This window comes from Pelodiscus sinensis, chromosome 5 (genome assembly GCF_049634645.1).
Source record: "Pelodiscus sinensis isolate JC-2024 chromosome 5, ASM4963464v1, whole genome shotgun sequence".
NCBI classification, from domain to species: Eukaryota; Metazoa; Chordata; order Testudines; family Trionychidae; genus Pelodiscus; species Pelodiscus sinensis.
Window position 1 is genome coordinate 7102998 of NC_134715.1, and position 13396 is coordinate 7116393.

Here is a 13396-nt window from a genome sequence, read left to right on the forward strand (position 1 = left end):
CTCTCCACACATCTCTATTCATTTTCTTATCTGTCTCTGACAGTCTTTTCTATGGCACGGTAGGTGATCGGAACTAAACACAGTATTCCTGGTGAGTGAATGCCCTTTACTTAAATAATGACTTAATATTTTCAGCATTTTTTCCTCTCCTTATGGAGCCTAACATTTTGTTTTGTTTTTTTATTGCAGCTGCATGTTGAGCAAAATTTTCCCTTGAGGTGGTCACAATGACACACAGGTCATTATTGTGAGTTATTATAGATGAACCGCCTTTCTAGATCATTAATACATATTATAGAACACCAGCTGAAAACCAGGACATGGTAGCATCCCACTGTAAACCTTTTCCCATGACAAAAATTGATGACTTATCCCTACTCTATATTCTGTCTCTTAGGCAGTCTCTAATTCATTGGCCCATATATAACATGATGAAACACAGAGGAGGCTGAAGTTTGTAATGCCTCTTTTTTTAGTGAAGACTAAAGTTTAAAAAAAGTTAATTGCACCTGGTCACAATTAATATTAACAATACAGGGAACAGTTTCTTGTGACAGAATAGGGACAGAGCAGATTAAAGACTACTTTGGCCATTTCTGTAAGGACAGCACTGCAGTGGCTCAGCTGTACCAAGATAGCTGCACTGCTACAGTATGACCGGTGATGATGCTCTATGCCAGCTATGAACAACCTAGGCTTATGAGTGGCCCTCCTCCATCTCAGTGGGCCGTAAATTTGTCGTAACCAAGGCAGTCTTTCGGGTTAGGGTAGTTTTTCTAACTGCGCTTGAGTATGTAGAAATTGCGGGGTATGTTGCTTGCACTGTAGCAGCACTTTGATTGGATGCAGAGGGCGTGGAATCTGGCAACCTTGCGGGTGGTCAATGGTGAAATGTCTTCCAGGCCACACACGCAACCCAATAGTCTGCATGTGGCTTGCAGGACACAGATTGCCCATCACTGCTCTACGCAGATGGGAGAGAGCTCTCCTACGGGCATAAAGAAACTGCCTCCTGACACAGCAGAAGTTATGTTGGTGGGAGGAATTCTCCTGCTGGCATAGCGTGTATGTCAGTGTAATTTCTGTTACTTGGCGGGGGAGTTTTGTAATGAAAAGTTAAGAGGAACTGGTCAAAGCCGACGACTGGCCTGAACCGGGCCCTGGCTGTATTGACAGTGGACTGGTGCAGGCATTGCGGCCTGCCCTACCCTCAGGCCCCATTGTTTTAAGGGGCTGCTAGACTAATAAGTATAGGCCTGAGCACTAGTCAGGGGCCCAGGATTTAGCAAAACCATTTATAGTCCATAAGTAAGTTGTGTTAAGGGGCTTATTTTGAACCACTACAGGTTCGACCTTGCTGGTCCAGCACATTCAGGATGTGACTTGTAGGGTTGCCAGATGGCTTCTGAAAAAATACCGGAAAAAAAAAGGACCCCGGGAGTTGTTAAGCAAAAAAAAAAAAAAGGACCCTGAGACCCTGAGAGTTGTTAAGTAAAAAAAAAAAAAAAAAAACAACCCAACCCAGCATGGACCCTTTAAGAAACGCTTTGCTTTTGAGGCTTTTTGGCCCTAACAGGCTGCAGGCAGCTGCCCACCATCTTGCCTCCCTGTGCCAGGCTGGATAGCTCCCCTGTGGAATCTGGTAAGCACCCAGGATTTTCACTTCCCAGCCAGGAAAAAATCAGAAAATACTGGACAATATAGGTGTCCGGTATTTTCTGAATTTTTTTTTACCAGACAGGAAGTGAAAATACCAGACTGTCTGGTTCAATACCAGACACCTGGCAACCCTAGTGACTTATCCTATACTAGGGGATTTGCCAGACCAGGAAAGGTCCCTCTCCTCATGGCCATGCTGTACTGGGCTAGGGCTCCAGCCTGTCCCCCCCCTTCCCCTGCTTGTATGTTGGGTTGTTATGTATATATAGAACTTGTTGTTATAGTAACTGAGTTAGGTCATTATGGGTCAGCCCAGTCGGTTTGGGCTGGTTCTAGTTAGTTCAGTGTTTATGGAATAAATGGAAGCTTGTGACTGCTTCAAGCTTTCTGTGTTTCAAGTGATTTCTTTCTAAACTCTGTAACTCCAAATGATATAACAACATGGTGATGAGGATGGGATACCTGTGCTGCCTCCAGAAATAGAAGAAGTAGAAGTCAATGTAAGGAAACAAACTTTTTGCTGTTCTGGAAGGTGGGAGTGAAAGCTGACTATTACACTGAGGCTACGTCTACACTGGCCCCTTTTTCGAAAGGGGCATGCTAATTTTAAACTTGGGAATAGGGAAATCCACGGGGGATTTAAATATCCCCCGCGGGATTTAAATAAAGATGTCCGCCGCTTTTTTCTGGCTTGGGGAAAAGCCGGAAAAAAGCATCTAGACTGGCCCGATCCTCCGGAATAAAGCCCTTTTCCGGAGGATCTCTTATTCCTATTTCAAAGTAGCTGGTAGACTCTAGGGGTGTGTCTAGACTACATGGCTCCATCAACAGAACCATGTAAATTAGTGCATTCGGCATAGTCAAAGAAGCGGGGATTTAAATAATCCTTGCTTCATTAAAATAAACATGGCCGCCTCACTGTGCCAACGATCAGCCGATCCGACACAGCGCGGCAGTCTAGACGCGGATCTGTCAGCTGGGGAAGCCTTTGCTGACCGATCCTGTAAACCTCGTTTCACGAAGCATAAGGGATCAGTCGGCAAAGGTTTCCCCAGCTGACAGATCCGCGTCTAGACTGCCGTGCTCTGTCGGATCAGCTGATTGTTGGCACAGCACAGCGGCCATATTTATTTTAATGAAGCGGGGATTATTTAAATCCCCGCTTCTTTGACTATCAATTACACTAATTTACATTGCTCCGTCAACGGAGCCATGTAGTCTAGACACACCCTATATGTAAAGGGACTATAAGGGTTTGACAACACCGGCAGTAACAGCCCTTACATAAGGCCTAAGTAATCACTGGAGCTAGGTAAACCCTTCCTGGTGATTATTTTACAAACAGGAGCATATACTATACACCAAAATAATTCCTATTTAAAGGGTAAAAAATACACGTCCTTTTTCTGACCTTTATTTTGGTGGATTCATTGCACTTGCTGTTTTTCTGTTGTTTCTGGTAGGAAGAATATTCTGTCTGGCCCCTGCTCTGACAGCATCTGCATCTTGTGGGGTGAGTTGTTTCAAGATTTCAGAAGGAGAGAATATTATCTCATGGCTATTGTATCTTTATATAGGCTCCTATTTGTTTATCTGCTCTGTAAACTCAAACTACCCCCAAGCTTTTCTATATGAAGAGAGATAAGAGAGACTGACAGAGAAGATGACAAAGTGGAGAGAAAAAATTATGAATTAGCTAGAAGACAGACTAGGAACTTCTAGTTAATTTTTATCCTAGCAAAAAGTAAAGTGTCATTTAAAAGGGAATGTACTTAAAATCTAAAGCAAATGCTTAACACATATGAGAATATTGGTACCTTTTTTTTAAAGCACCTCAATGACTTAGGATCCAATATCCCCATTTTCAAATGTAACTTAGGCATTTGGGAGCCTGAGTTTTTTGGAAAGAAATGGGATTTAGGAACATAAGGGTCAGATTTTGAGAGATTTAGGAGCCTAAACTTATGCTAAAGTCAAGTCACTTTTGAAGTGGGGACATTCTAATGCTTAGGTGCCTTGAAATTTTTACAACTCCCCCCCCATCTTTTATACACACACACACACACACACACACACACACACACACTTACTGACTTTGTATCTAGTCATTATTCACACAGGTGTCTGTACCTGCCTTCTGTTTCTAGTTCATAGTTGTTGACAGAGTCAAGTGAGGACATTTCATTGATTTACAAAGGCATTATGCTTTCCAGCTCATCCCTTGTACCTTAAAAAAATTGCTACTTTTGAACATGGTAGCATGTGTGTGCCATTGGAGCTTTTCAGTCTCCTCCATTCTTGACTATCCCCCAAAATACTGTAAAATTTTCCGCTTTGTTCCAGATCAATATATTAAACTCTTCTTCTAGCATGATGAAAATTGGCTTTTACTTCCCAGTCTGTGTTTTTTTCCTTCATAAGTGATAGTTTGCCTTTTCCCCCGACTATTCCCTTTGACCCATACTCTGTTACTAACAACTTGTACTGACAGCAGCATGCATTCAGCATTCCAAAAGCTCTCCGTGAAACAATGATCTAAGAACACAGAAATGAAGTTTCACAGCTTTATTGACAGGTGCTGGTGTTCATACTCTAGCAGGCTGCTTCCATCTTGGGAGGTCATTGCTAGGGTTTTGATGGAAGGATTGTTTTAATTTTGGTTTGGTTTTTATGCCATTTTGGTGAGCAGAAATTGGAGACGATGGTTGATGAGTTTTCAAATTTCAGAGTCAAGGAGAACAGGAAACCATCTGGAGTTTAATAGCTCCTCCTCCTCCTCCTCCTCCTCCTTCCTCTCCTACTCCTCCTCCTTCTGCTTGACCGATATCTACGACCTAAAGAGAAGTTAAACTAGTTGTTACTTGTGTGTCCAGTTTTTGTTAGATGCAATATCATTTTTTTCTGATTTGTCCAAGAAATAAATTATATATTACAATAATGTAGTGACTTTATTACTATACAAGTAAAATACCCTTATACATTAGACATTTTTATTGTGAAAGCCTTCACCTCTCCTCCTCCTCCTCCTTCTCCCATATCTCTTCCTACGCCGCCTCCTTCTGTATCTTCCTCCGCGACCTCCCCTGGATTGCCTCCAACGACAGTTCCTGCTTTTGCTCCTGCTGCGTGTGTACCTTGCCATTTCCTGTTATGCTTTTGGCTGGCAAGTATTTGACTGCTGGAGCAGCACCTCTGATGTGAGGCCCACAGCCTGTCTTGGGTGGTAGGTTTCTGAGCTTGTGAGCTGAGCTGGCCCTGTTGGTTGCACATAACGAGGCTGCTCAGTGTGACATAGGATAACCTCACGTACTCACCTGTGATGGGCTACAGTGGGGTTTGCCTTATATGGCTATTCATTTTACTGTGTGTCAACATGACTATAAAAGGTAAAAACTAAACGTTTTGATAGCTATGCCAAGTAAAGTGGTGACATGGGATGTTAGCCCAGAAGTGTTATAGATTTTACTAGTGTGTTATGTTTCTGAATGTGTATATCGGGGTGGGGAACCTCAGGTCCAGAGGCCGGATGCAGCATTTGGGAGCCCACACTGGCATTCCAGTCCCCCTGCACGACTGGAGCACACATAACCTATTAGACTCAACCCTTCTCTAGGCTCTGGTGTGCAAGGGGAATGTGAGGAGTGTCTTTCTTCTCAGCTGGGGGCCACATAGTGAGGGTTTTTTGTTGGGTGGGGGGGTTGCTTCTCACTTGTGTGTGGCCCCCGACTGATTTTTATGTGGATTGGTAGCCCCCAAGCCGAAAAAGCTTCCCCATCTCTGGTGTATCTCTTTGTGGAGCCCTCACATCTGGTTGAGATTTCTGGTTGCGACTGAAATACAAATATGCGTGTAATTAAATCCGTACGGAATTTAGGTGAAATAAACTATATTGGAGATTTGCTTATCTTCTAAAAAGCACGTGGAGGGAATGGAAGATAATATGCAAGAATGCCTACCTGGTTTTATCCCTTACACCCAGACTATTTTGAGTTTCACAACATACTCAAAGGCTAAATAATTTGTTACAAATGATTAATATTATGTTTGTGTTTTACATAGTCCTGGGTACCAGAGCTAACAGTAAGCATTTCTTTAAGATGTCATCTTATAGTGTATATTCAACTAAATAAAGTGATAAGATCCGCAATAGTGATTCTCAGAAATGTAACATTGCTGGTGCTGATGGAACCTAGGATCTGAGAAAGAGACTTGTGTTGGCCATATATAATGGACAGACAGATTTTGATTACGTTCCCTTATGGTCAAATTCATAGGGGAAAGTGCAGTAACTTACACCATCTTCCATCCCTCTCTATACACAATTGTATCCATTTAGATTTATACTCATGTAAACAGAAGACACCTAAACAAAACCAAGGAGGAAGCAGCCAGCTGTGAAACAACGGCCACCTTATTCTGCACATCACCCTTGAACTCCTGGTTTCATGTGGAAATTATTTTGATGTAATTTACACCAAGGGTCTATTTAGAATACGCAGCTATAAGAGACCTCGTTCAGTGCCATTTGGAAAGTTTCCTGTGAAACACTGACTTAGCGATATTCATCACAGTCTGTTACAGTCTAACTATTTGATCTCTGAGGATGTTGTTGAACTCCAAACACTCAAGGTGTAGGGCAAAAAAAACCCAGGAAGACCATTTTTTCCGTGTTTGCCTCTCCTCAACTCTACGCACTCTTTCCTCACAAGGCAAATGTACCAGTGCAGTGTCTGCTGTTATTAAATATAGCTTTAATAATATCACTGTGTGCAGTTCCACTGTCAAGTTTGTAGAATTAATAGCTTGAAATAATGTCTCTGTTTAAATCCAAAACTCTTCTTTTATGATTCTGTAATCTTAGAGCTTTTCTCTACTCTCAGTCTTGCATTCTCTCCTCTCGCCCCCCCCCCCAAAAAAGTTCTGTTATCACACCAAAATAAAACAATCTCATAAGCTTATAGCAAGGCTATATTTTGTAAGAGGGTACATGAAACTGTCAACCTATTAAAGCATTGTAGGTAAACCACTAGCTGTAATATGAATAGAAGAACACAAGAACGGCCAAACTGGGTCAGACCAAATTCCATCTAGCCCAGTATCCTATCTTCCAACAGTGGTCAATGCCAGATGCTTCAGATGGAATGAACAGAACAAGTAATCCACCAACTGATCCATCCCTTGTCTCCCATTCCCAGCTTCTGCAAAACTAGATTAGAGACAGCCTCCATGCTCAGCCTGGCTCAGCCTAGATCTATCCTCTATGCATTTATCTAGTTCTTGTTTTAAACTCTGCTATAGTCTTGGCCTTCACAACATCATCTGGCAAGGTGTTCCACGAGTTAACTCTGTATATGAAAAAATAATTCCTTTTGTTTGTTTTAAAACTGCTACCCGTTAATTTCATTTGGTGACCCCTAGTTCTTGTGCTATGAGGAGTAAATAACACTTCCTTAGGACACCAGTCACGATTTCATTGGAAAAGAGAGGGGATATGATAGACGTCTATAAAAAGTCTCAGTCTTTTAAACCTTTCCTCATATGGAAGCTGTTCCATACCTTTAATCATTTTTGTTGATCTTTTCTGTATGTTTTCTAATTACAATATGTCTTTTTTGAGATGGGACAACCACATCTGCATGCATTATTCAAGATGTGCACATAGCGTGGGTTTATATAAAAGCAATATGATATTCTCTGTCTTATTAACTAATCCTTTATGATTCCCAGCACCGTTTGCTTTTTTTGATTACTGCAGCACATTTAGTGGATGTTCTTAGAGAACTATTCAGCATGGCTCCAAAATCTCTCTCTTGAATGGTAGCAGCTAATTTAGACTTTATTATTTTATGTGTGTTTTGTGGGTTATGTTTTCCAATGTGCATTACTTTGCATTTATCACATTTAATTTCATCTGTCATTTTGTTGCCCAATCACCCAGTTTTGTGAGATCCCTTTTGTAACCCTTCTTTGGACTCTATTTTCCTGAGTAGTGTCATATCATCTGCAAATTGAGCCAGATGCTGAACAGCACTGATTCCAGTACAGATCCCTGGCAGACGTCAATATTTACCTTGCTCCATCTGAAAACTGGCCATTTATTCCTACCCTTCTTTCCTATGTTTTTTACATTTTGTAGATCAGTAATTGGTTATCTCACAGGGCAGGGGCCATGTATTCCCTCTAGCTGCTCTTGGTTCCATTTCTCTAGCAAAATGAGGAGTACAGGAGCTGCCAAAAAAGCTCCCCGCTGTTGGCAGAACCGCGGCTACACTTTACTTTCACTGATCGGCACAGCGTCGGAACATGATTATGCAAATGAAGCCCAGGATATTTAAATCCCGAGCTCATTTGCACTTCCAAAGTGACTAATCTGCCTCTCTCTGTCTGCAGAGGGGTATAATCAAGACACAGCCTGGGAGGGTACTGGAGGGCTGAGCCTACAGCGAGAGTGTAACCGAGTGACAGCAGGCAACCATGGGGAGAGGTGGTGACCTGATGAGCTAATCTCCAAGCAGCGAGGAAGAGGTTCCAGTCTAGCAGTGAGTGAACTACCCTGTCACATATATGTGTTGCCTTAATACTGTTTTTATTTCATTGTGTGCACTGATTTGTGACCTTACTTTCTCACAAAACATGTCAAAATATTTCATCTGAGGAATGAAGTTGGGCGGTAGCAATAGGAGTCCTCTATGCAAATCAAATTATGAGAGTGTGCTATGATGTCACTGCATATGCAGGTTTATGCCAATTACACTGTTAAAAAACTATTGTGAGATCATGATCAGGATTCCCTAGAAAAGAGGGCTGGGATTGTCAAGGGATTATAGCAGGAAAGGGAGAGCAGCAGCAAGAGTTGTTGAATTAACAGAATTCTTTCTGTCCAAGAAATGAATTGTGAGTCAGCACATTTTGGGATCTTTAGAGGTAGCTAAAAACTCAGCAAAGACTTTGAGTTGACAACACTAGGGCAAAATAAGAAGGGCCTTGAATTTTGGCCTTGAAGATAGTGTGAAATACACAGGGAAATGTTTGCTTTTGATTGTGCTTCAAGAAAGCTTATTTTCAGATCTAAATTAATAAAACTAAGAAATATAGGAGTGTGCAGCCACTTATGCCATCTTCCATCAACTCCTCAATGGGTAAAATACATTCTCATGGTGCCCTCTAATCTTTCAATTTACTTAAACACTTCCAGACTCTGACGCATGCACACTTATCATTGTGTGACTTACAGCCCCTTGAGCCTGTCAACCCTGAATTTCACTCCGGGTACATTTACACTAGCCCCCTAGATCAATCTAGGGAGGCTAATGAGGGTGCCTGGAATTGCAAATCAGGCCGGGATTTAAACATCCCGCGCTTGATTTGCATGTTCCCAGCCAGTCGCTATTTTTAGAAATTGACTAGCCCGAAGTAACTCATTCGAATTAGCTGGTAAACCTCATTGCAGGAGGAATACCAGCTAATTCAAGTTAGGGCCTTAAATCGGAATCCCGTTTCACTGCCGCGTATAGACGCGGGCAGTTACTTCGGCCTAGCCAATTTCTAAAATGGCAACTGGCCGGGAACATACAAATCAATAGGGGGATATTTAAATCCCGGCTTGATTTGCAATTCCGGTCGCCCTCATTAGCCTTCCTAGATCGATCTGGGGGCTAGTGTACACGTATCCTCCGTGAGTGTTAAGAAGCTCAAGGGAGCTTAAGCTGGTCTGGCTGAGCAGAGTTTCAAGAAAAGAAACTAGTAGGCAACTGTGTAAAGTACCCAGGGCTAGATAACCCAATAGACAGACTAAGCACATGCTTAGGGCATCAGCAAAGCAGGGGCACCCCAAAAATGAGATTTTACGGTATAGTATTGTTTTTATTTTGAATTGCGTGGGGGGGGGACACCATAATCTTTTCAGTGCTTAGGGCCTCTAAAGGTCTTAATCCGCCCCTGAAGGTACCCTCCTGCACCTGTTAAGAACTGCCGTTGGGAAGCTGTTTCTAATATAACTACTTCATTGAACCTGAACATTTAGAAAGAATATTGCAGGCCTCATTCTTACATGACAATAAAGGGAGGTCTTTATGCCCTGTTCCACAGTAGAGAGATATTTTTAAATAACTCCCTGTGACAGGGCGAGGCAGCCCATCACTGAATCTGCAGGGCCCAGCCAGGGTTACCTGACTGCAGAGGCCCCTCCCCCGCAGCCCTACCGAGCATGCCCGGGCTGTAGCTCCGCTATAAAAGCCTGGGGAAGGACTCAGTCTGGGCTGGCAGCTGGAGGAGAAGGACCTGTGGAAGGAGCTCCTGAACAGCCGCAACCAGAGACTCTAGAAAAGGCTGGTGGGGAGGCAGAAGCGAGTTGGTGCATCCCAGGGGCTGCCCGCCGAGGAGACACCACCCCAGAGGGTGCAGTAAACTGGATGGGTACATGGCAAGGAACCCCAGCGGAGCAGGTAGGAAGTGGCCCAGGGCAGGAGTGAGAGCCGCCTCTCCTGCACGGGAACCTCGGTGCGTTTCGGCCGGATTTCCCCGCCGAGGGAGTGGCACGCCGTCTGGTCACTCACAGGGCCCTGGGCCGGGACCCGGTGGAGTAGGGTGGGCCCGGGTCCCCCTGCCTGGGGTACGTCCCCGCTACAGCCCTGAACCGTCAGTGCAGGCCTTGCCTTAAAGGGCCAGACTTAAACTGTGTTTATGGACTCAGGGCAGTGGGCCTAGCCTTAAAGGGCCCTGCAGGATTGTGTGTATATTGACTCGGGCCAGAGGGCCTGGCCTCATAGGACTATGTTGAATGGCACGCGTCGGGGCTGCGCTAGCTGGAACGGGGGCTTCCGCTGTCCTCCGGGAGGGGGGGCCAGGCAAGAGCACCCTGCCACACTCCCCTTATATTGAAATAATAAGTGGAGCGTCCACACTACCAAGCCTGTTGTTTCAAAACAATGGGTTGGGTATTTCAAAATCTGCACTCCTCCTTTCCTCGAGGAATAAGGCTTATCTTGAAATTATTTCGAAATAGTGTGGGTCTGGATGCTCAGCTGCTGCTATTTCGAAATAACTACTCCCCAGAGTAATTGGAAGTAATTAGTCCCCAGAGCTTCTGGGGGCTCTAAGTCAAGGTAGCACGTCCAAAATAACAGAGCCTGCCTTGGACTAATTTTGAGCCTTCCCTTTAGTGGGGACACGCAATTTCAATTTTGTTATTTCAAGAGTTATTTTGAAATGGTTTCCTAGTGCAGACATGCCCTACATGTATTATCGGTCTTAATACATGAATATATAAGTATTGATCTGTAGCGGGGTAGGGCAAAATTTTTTGCAGAAGAGTCACTTAATGAATTTTGGTATTGGTCATGGGCCAATTCCACCTCCTCCCTGGAAGGGGTGGGGCCTGGGGTGGAAGGGGCAGGACTAGGGACTAGCCTCCCCCTAAAGTTGTCTGGGGCCAGAGGTTTTGAAGTAAAAACAGAGCAAAGGGCTCGTGACTCCCAGCCCCGTTGCCTGGCAACCATCTGAGGTTCCTGTGGATATTTAAAAGGCTCATGACACCAGCCCCTGCCAGGGTAGCACCACAACTGGGAGCGGGAAGCCATTTAAATAGGATCCTACGGCGGTGGCCTGGAAATTCAGTGGGATGGACAGCAGGATATAAATAGAAAGCAGCTAGATGCAGTCCTTGGGCTGGATCAAAACATTAGGTGGGCTGACTCCGGCCACTGGGCCACATCTTGCTCAGCCCTGGTCTATACAGAGAACTCCAGTAACATCATCTCCTAACAGCAACACAGGCATTACCTCAGTGTGTCCCTTCCAAACCGCTTTCATTCCTCTCAGAGCCTCTAGTCTACGTTAACCAGGGAAGCCAAAAGAGGGCTCACTCGCCTACCAGTAGCTCCCACTCAACTTAATATGTGATCCACATCTTGGCCCACCTCTTGGGTAAGAGGGCGATTCTGTGGGATTCCCTGTACCCTTGGAGAGGCTCAGGGCTGAGGTATTGGACTCTCCACCTCAGCACATCAAGGATCCCATTACTTCAAATTCAAATAAGCCAGCTAATGTTACATGAGTGTGTAACTTTGGGTGTCCATGGAAACTGGGGGGAGGGATAGCTCAGTGGTTTGAGCATTGGCTTGCTAAATCCAAGATTGTGAGTTCAATCCTTGAGGAGGCCATTTGTGGCAAAAATCTGTCCAGGATGGTATTTGGTCCTGCTGTGAAGGCAGGGGACTAAACTCAATGTCCTTTCAATGCCCTTTCTAGCTGTAGGAGATAGGCATCTACATTCATTTCTAAATGCTCTAGGGTGCTACAGAAAGGAGAGAATTGAATTCACTTGGAGCAGAGGGGCCCCAAAAAGTTGTTGTTCTTCTTATGCATGGTTACAAATGGTATTCAGGGACTTTCAAAATCCATCTTCAATCCGTGTTAGTCTGGTCTAACTGAAACGAAAGGACTATGCAGCACTTTAAAGACTAACAAGATGGTAAATGGGTCTGACCCGTGAAAGCTCATCACCTAATAAACTATCTTGTTAGTCTTTAAAGTGCTGCATAGTCCTGTCTTTTGTTTCATCTTCAATCCAGACACTTCATTTTATATTTGTCTTAGCAACTGCATTGCAGGTCGGTGACCATCTTTTTATAATCCTGCTCTAGCTTTGGAAAGATCAAATAGCAGTGCAAATGTGTTTTTAAAATATGCAGCATGACATCCATAATTAATTTATTTTTTGCAGCCTAGTGTCCCTAGCACTGTCTGGCCTGCAAACACCTGAATTGCTAAGAGCAATGTGGACAAACATCTAATTACAATATTGTCACCAGAGTCTCTTTAAATACCATTATTAATAAATGAGTGATTTGGCACCTATTTAGACATTTACGGAAGTACAAACCTGTTTACTCCTTCTAGCTGTTCGCTTAGTTACTACCAGCATTAGAGGTCTCCCGTTGCTTAGAAACGTGCTGCTAAAAGCTGACATAATTCCAAGCACTGACCTAGCTGCTACCTGTTTGACAACCTTTCAGCACAGAAAATGGACGAGCTTGGATTAGAATGTGTAGGGGGTGAAGAAGACGATGGTAAGTTGGGAACATCTTTAAGCCCACTCGGTTTAAAAAAAACACTGAACAAATGAGATCCTCAGGATCAGCACAGAAGCCAGTTAAACGATTCTTCGGTGTATATATCCGCGGAGAGCCTGGGATGGGAAAGCAAAAAGCAAGCGGTACACTGGAAATCTTGTTGCCCCCTTTCAGTTTCATGCCAAAGCAGCTTTGGTTTTCTCTTGCTGGAGAAACCCCAATTGGTTTTGAGAAGGTTGTTGTACAAGGCAGTGGTCAAGGAACATTATTGGGGGTTGGAGGAGCCAAACCAACACCATGCTACAAGCAGGAATTATAAAGAGGAGACATCCTGGATTATGTATGAGCCAGGTTGCAAGAGCACGAATACCATGTTAATTTTTTATGTAAAATTCCCAGCTGATAATAATGAGCAAACAGCAGCCATACTGAGCCTTGTAGAGCCTGCCAAACCTACTGAGATTTTGTGAACTGTATCAAGAAAGGCAGGGGGAGTCTGTTGAGACCCTATATTGGGTTGAGGAGCAATGCAAATGACCAGGGAGGGGGGGAAGAGTAGCATTGGAAACAGAACACAACACAAGACTGAGTAGGTCCAGAAGTGTTAGGAATAAATCTGAGGCACCAGTGTGCTTAGCAGAGAGGGAGAAATGGTCTTAGGGAGG

General features: G+C 43.9%; 1 long non-coding RNA gene across 1 annotated transcript; it reads right to left on the minus strand.

Annotated features, from left to right (window-relative positions):
* Positions 1-4209: 4209 nt before the first annotated feature.
* Positions 4210-4944, minus strand: LOC112546171 (uncharacterized). The gene is made up of 2 exons (XR_003089803.2): positions 4669-4944; positions 4210-4493 (listed from the first exon to the last, which is right to left on the minus strand). It is a non-coding gene; the product is annotated as an uncharacterized LOC112546171 (long non-coding RNA).
* Positions 4945-13396: the final 8452 nt, after the last annotated feature.